Here is a 5932-nt window from a genome sequence, read left to right on the forward strand (position 1 = left end):
TGTCGTGAGTCTATGGAAGATGGGTTAAGTGGGGTGCAGGAGCAAGGGGGAGGGGGACACCCTGACATTAGTCCCCCTCTTCTCCCCCACCCCTCCGGCACAGCAAGCAGGAGGCTTGGGAGCAGCTCCAAGGCAGAGGGCAGGAGCAGCACATGGCAGTGTGGGGAGGGACAGCTGAACTGCCAGCAATTGATAGCCTGCTGGGCATCTGCTGCACAGGGAATTTAGGGGAGCGGAGAGCTGATGGGGGTCTGCCAGTCCACCCTGGTTCCGAGCCCCCACCAGCTAGCTGCAACGGGCTGCTCTTCCTGCAAGCAGTGGTCAAAGCAGGCGGCTGACAAACGATGTTCTAAGGGAGTATTGCACAACTTTAAATGAGTATGTTTCCAAATTGATCAGCAACATAACACCATTAACCGGGACGACTTTAAGTGAGGATTTACCGTAACTCTATTGGGGAGAGGCTCTGCCCTTCCCCACCCCCATGCTTCAACCCTGCCACTCTGGTGGCTTATAAATAGACTTGGTAGAATGCAATTTTTATTTTTTTTTAAACTTTGATGTATACTATCAATTGTAAGCTTTTTTGTATTTTTATAATTTTTAATTTTCACAGTTGTGGGAAATTGGAGGAGAGGTCAGATAATTTTTTAATGACACTAGAACTTGAGATTCAAAGAGTTCAAGCTTTAAAGCTGTTAAAACAAACAAAGACAAGACGGGTGAGGTAATATCTTTGTTTGGGACAAATTTGGTTAATGGAAGAGAGAAGCCTTTCAACTCCACAGACCTGGGGAAGAGCTATGTGGGGTTCGAAAACTTGTCTCTTTCACCAACCAAAGTTGGTCTAATTAAAAATATTACCTTACCCACCTTGTGGTTCTCCCCCATGAAATCTGTATAGTATAGGGCAGGGGTCTCCAAACTACGGCCCGCAGCTTTGATTTGTCCGTGCCCCACCCCCCCCCAACCAACATCACATCAGGCAGCGGGACCCCAGCTGGCAGGAGCCCGCGGTGGGAATCCCAGAAGAGCGGTGGGCTGAGCGGCTCAGCCTGCCACCGCTCTGGGGTTCCCGCCGCAGGCTTATCTGTGGGTTCCTTCACCCAGGCCAGCAGCAGGTGCTGGGTGGGGCCAGCGGTGGGACCCCGGCTGGCAAGGGGCCAGCAGCGGAAACCCCAGAGCGGCAGCAGAACTTCATGACTTCACTGCATTCCTGCCAGGGTCGCAAAGCCGATGAGCACAAAGTAGGTAGGTTAGTAGTGGCAGAAGGAACCGGATGTGTGATGAGTCATTGTTGTTTCCCTCGGTTTTTGTTTTAGCGCGTGTCAGACTAATGACGACCGTATATTCGTTGTGTTTAAGTCCGTTGCTATTGGGGCGATTATGTCAGGAAAAGGACAGAAGAGAAAGCTTGATTCTGAATGTCGCGTGTTTAAAGAACAATGGAGTGTGGACTATTTCATTATTGAATCAGGTAGTAAAGCATTGTGTTTAACATGTAACAAAACTATCGCAGTGCTAAAAGAATACAACATTTGTAGACATTATGAAACCAAGCACTTGTCGAACTACTCTCAATTTACGGGAAAGCTACGTTCAGATAAACTAGAATCCATGAAACGTGGCTTATCATCACGACAGTTTATATTTAAGAAGAAGAAAACCAAGAATGAAGCTGCAACAAGAGCCAGCTTCCAAGTGGCAAAACGAGGAAAACCAATTACTCATGGTGAGCTCGTTAAAATATGTATGATTCAAGCAGCTGAAGAAATATGCCCAGAAAAAGTAGATTTATTTAAGACAATTAGTCTTTCAGAGAACACAGTTGCTCACAGAATCGAGGACATTGGCAGTAATATAATTTTCCAGCTGAATGAAAAGGCTAAGAAGTTTGAGTGGTTTTCCCTCGCACTTGCCGAGTCAACCAATGTTTCTGATACTTCGCAGCTGCTGTTGTTTATTCGCGGGGTCAGCAGTAATTTTGAGTAGTTATGGAAGAACTAGCTTCTGTGAATAGTATGCATGGAACAACCACACAGGTGAAGAGATTTTCAAAGAAGTTGAAAAGTCACTTTCTCAATACAACCTGCAATGGAAACAACTGAAGTGTGTTACAACCGATGGAGGTAGAAACATGTGTGGTTCAAAAAAAGGTTTGGGTGGACAAATCTACAAAGCTTGTGAAAGTGCAGGCTGTCTCCATCAGCAAGCATTGTACAGAAAATATTTGGATTTGTCATGTGTTATGGAACCTGTAGTTTCAATCATGAATTTCATTCGCTCACATGGACTTAACCATTGTCAGTTCCAGGCATTTCTGGTGGAAATAGAATCAGAATATCACGATTTGCCTACCACATTTCAGTTCGATGGCTTAGTTGTGGAAAGGTTGTGTTGCGATTTTTCAACCTTAGAACTGAAATTGAAATGTTCTTAAATAAAAAAACCCGACCTCTACCTTTACTCACAAACAGTGAATGGCTTTGGAAATTAGTTTTTTTTCACAGATTTGACCAAGCACATGAATGACTTCAATCTTAGACTACAAGGGGAAGCTTATCTGTGACATGTACGCCCAGGTGAAAGCATTCAGGCAAAAACTAGTTCTTTTTGAGTCCCAACTGAGGAGGGACTGCTTTGCTCATTTTACAGGTTGTGAAAAGTTCAACCAAGACACTGAATCATGATTCCCAACTAGGTTTGCACAAGAAATCATTTCTGATCTGAAACTACAGTTCCAGAAGCGTTTCTCTGACCTTGATGTGAATGCAGGAGAAATATGGATCTTCCAAAATCCATTTGTTTGCGATCTTGAAAAACTGCCACCTGAACTTCAAATGGAAGTGATTGACCTGCAATCTAATGACTTGTTGAAGGACAAATATAAGGAAGGAAATCTGGTAGAGTTCTATAAATGCCTGCCAAGTAATCAATATGCTTATGTAAAAAACTTTGTCCGTGGATTAATGCCAGTGTTTGGCACTACTTATGTGTATGAAAAAACATTTTTGATGATGAAATATGTGAAATCCAACCACAGATCGACCTTGTCCGAGGAACATGTAAAATAGAATTTCTTTTTTTCTTTTTTACATTTTTTTCTAATATTTCTTTTTAAAATGATTTTGCATATATTTAATTTTTTCACAGTTGCTTCGGACCCCGGATCCCCTTCAAAAATCTAATATGGCCCTCGTCTCAAAGTTTGGAGACCCCAACCTAGACCTACAGTGTTGACTTTCTGAGTAATTTGGAGTGACACACAGGTAGAATTGCTCTCTTTTTTTGGAATGTGTCAATGGAATGGTCAGCCAGAGTTTGATCAACATGTTTAAAGATCTTACATTTTGAAAAGATTGAAAAAAAAAAAAACCCCAACCCTCAATATTTATTTTCTTTAGCTAAAAGTTGTTGGTTATTTTCAGTACTAATAAGGTAGGTTAAATGGGTATCATGTTAAAACACACCAATAACAACAAAGCCTTGCCTTCTAAAAATAGCTATTAACAACTCTTTGATCTGAATTTTCCAAACACAAATTATGGATCAATGAGCAAAAGCAACTGAATTCTAACATAACATTTCATAAATGGTATTGACTAGTTTTCAATACACTTTTTTTCCCCTGACCTTATGTATGTTATGAATGTAGTTTTCCACCCTTGGAAAGGACAGATTAAATGTTGTTTAAGAGACACTCAAGTAACTTAGGCCCAAGATTTAAGTTTTGTGGGATAGAATATGAATATAAACATTTTTGTGATTAAAAAGAAAAGGAGTACTTGTGGCACCTTAGAGACTAACAAATTTATTTGAGCATAAGCTTTCGTGAGCTACAGCTCACTTCATCGGATGCATTTGGTGCATCCAATGAAGTGAGCTGTAGCTCACGAAAGCTTATGCTCAAATAAATTTGTTAGTCTCTAAGGTGCCACAAGTACTCCTTTTCTTTTTGCGAATACAAACTAACACAGCTGCTACTCTGAAACCTGTCATTTTTGTGAGTGAATTACAAAATCTATTGAAACATATTTTTTGGGTGGGAAAATGCCAAGCGAGCCAGAAAGTGAGAGGGAAGCTGACCAGAAACAGGAAGTAAAACTGAAAGAGGTGAGGGGTGGGGAAGGTGTATCTACTCAGAGGACTCCCTTTGCCAAGCTCTCTTAGCCTTCTGTCTCTCTCTTTCTCTCATCTTCCTGCGCACTTCTTTATTTTGGGGCAGGCTATGTCCTAAGCCTTCATCTTTTTTTTCTTCTATGGCCTCTCGTTCTCTCCTACCAACGTATCTCAGGGTTCCTCCTCTCAAGGTAGGAACATCCTGGGGACAGCCTATCCCCCTAAGATACTTCAGGCTTCCTTTTCCTCCTAGTGTCTGCACAGCCACTTCTTTCTTTGCCCCACTTTCTCCTTGGGAATCTCCATTTCCTTCTTTTACCCCCGGCCTGTATCTTCTTGTCTAGGGCAGCGGTTCTCAAACTTTAGCCACCCAAGGACCCTCATTTTGATTTTAAAATTTTTGGGGTTCTCCATCTCTTCTACTTAAACCAGAGGTGGGCAAACTACGGCCCACAGGCCACATCCGGCCTGTGGAACTGTCCTGCCCGGCCCCTGAGCTCCCCACTGGGAAGGCTAGCCCCGGTCCCTCCCCTGCAGCCACGCCGCTGCACGGGCAGCACTTTGGGTAGCGGGGCTGCGCACTTCTGCAGGGCAGAGCAGCAGTGTGTCTGGCTCTGGTCGGGCGGTGTGGTTGCCAGACATGCTGCTCACGCTGGGCTCACCCGCCTGGGAGCGAGATGAATCGAGACACTGCCAAGGGGCAGCAGCTGTTTTGGAATCAGCCGGGATTGAAGGCACGTCTTGCCCTGCGCCACTTCGCCCTGCGATCCCCCGCTCGGGCACAGGGTTAATTCCTACTGACCTCGCCTGCAGGGGGCCAGGGCTGGGGGGTTGGATAAGGGGCAGAGGGCCCCGGGGGGCAGTCAGGAGATAGGGAGCAGGGGGCGGTTGGATGGGGCGGAGGTATGGGGGGCAGTCAGGGGATGGGGAGCAGGGGGCGGTTGGATGGGGCGGAGGTATGGGGGGGCAGTCAGGGGATGGGGAGCAGGGGGCGGTTGGATGGGGCGGAGGTATGGGGGGCAGTCGGGGGATGGGGAGCAGGGGGCGGTTGGATGGGGCGGAGGTTCGGGGAGGGGCAGGGGAACAAGGCGGTTAGATGGGGGTGGAGTCCCGAGGGGCAGGGGTCACGGGAGAAGGCAGACAGGGGACATGGAGCGGGGGGGGGGTTAGATGGGTGGGGGTTTCTGAGGGGGGCAGTCAGGAGGCAGGCAGTGGGAGGGGTCGAATAGGGGGCGGGGCCAGGCCGTTTGGGGACATGTGCACCATCTTCCCTACCCGGCCCTCCAGTTTCGTACCCTGATGTGGCCCTCAAGCCAAAAACTTTTCCCACCCCTGGTATAGGGTAAAAAGTACACAAAAGACCGGATTTCACGGTCCGTGATGTGATTTTCATGGCTGAGAATTTGGTAGGGCCTTAAGTATGATATGCGTTCGACACCTTTGTCATTGAAGAGGCTACCACAAGTGTAACCTAAACCAAATTACCTTGCTGAACCAGGCCATAAGTATGTGCCTAGGTAGCTTTAATTAGACAACTCACCTGTTTAAAAATAGGCACCTACATGCATACCTTGGTGAATGGGGCCCAAATCCACACCCCTGAGATGCCGCTCAAAGTGCTCAGAGGAAGCCAGGATGGTGAGATTGAGTTCAGAGTTCATTGAAATGGGCAACTAAATAACTTTTTTTTTTTTTTTTAAACTTAAAATGAACAGCATATGTTAAAAGAAGCCACTCCCTCTCTCTCCCTGTTCCCTAGGGCCAGGACGGAAAAAACTAAAGCCCTGCCCCACCACTCAGACACTAACTGGGA

General features: G+C 46.1%; 1 long non-coding RNA gene across 1 annotated transcript; it reads right to left on the bottom strand.

Moving 5' to 3' along the window:
* Nucleotides 1–1778: 1778 nt before the first annotated feature.
* On the bottom strand, nt 1779–5848 carry LOC122455664. Its single transcript, XR_006274030.1, has 2 exons — nt 5690–5848; nt 1779–2089 (listed from the first exon to the last, which is right to left on the bottom strand). It is a non-coding gene; the product is annotated as an uncharacterized LOC122455664 (long non-coding RNA).
* Nucleotides 5849–5932: the final 84 nt, after the last annotated feature.

This window comes from Dermochelys coriacea, chromosome 9, assembly GCF_009764565.3.
Source record: "Dermochelys coriacea isolate rDerCor1 chromosome 9, rDerCor1.pri.v4, whole genome shotgun sequence".
Taxonomy (NCBI): Eukaryota; Metazoa; Chordata; order Testudines; family Dermochelyidae; genus Dermochelys; species Dermochelys coriacea.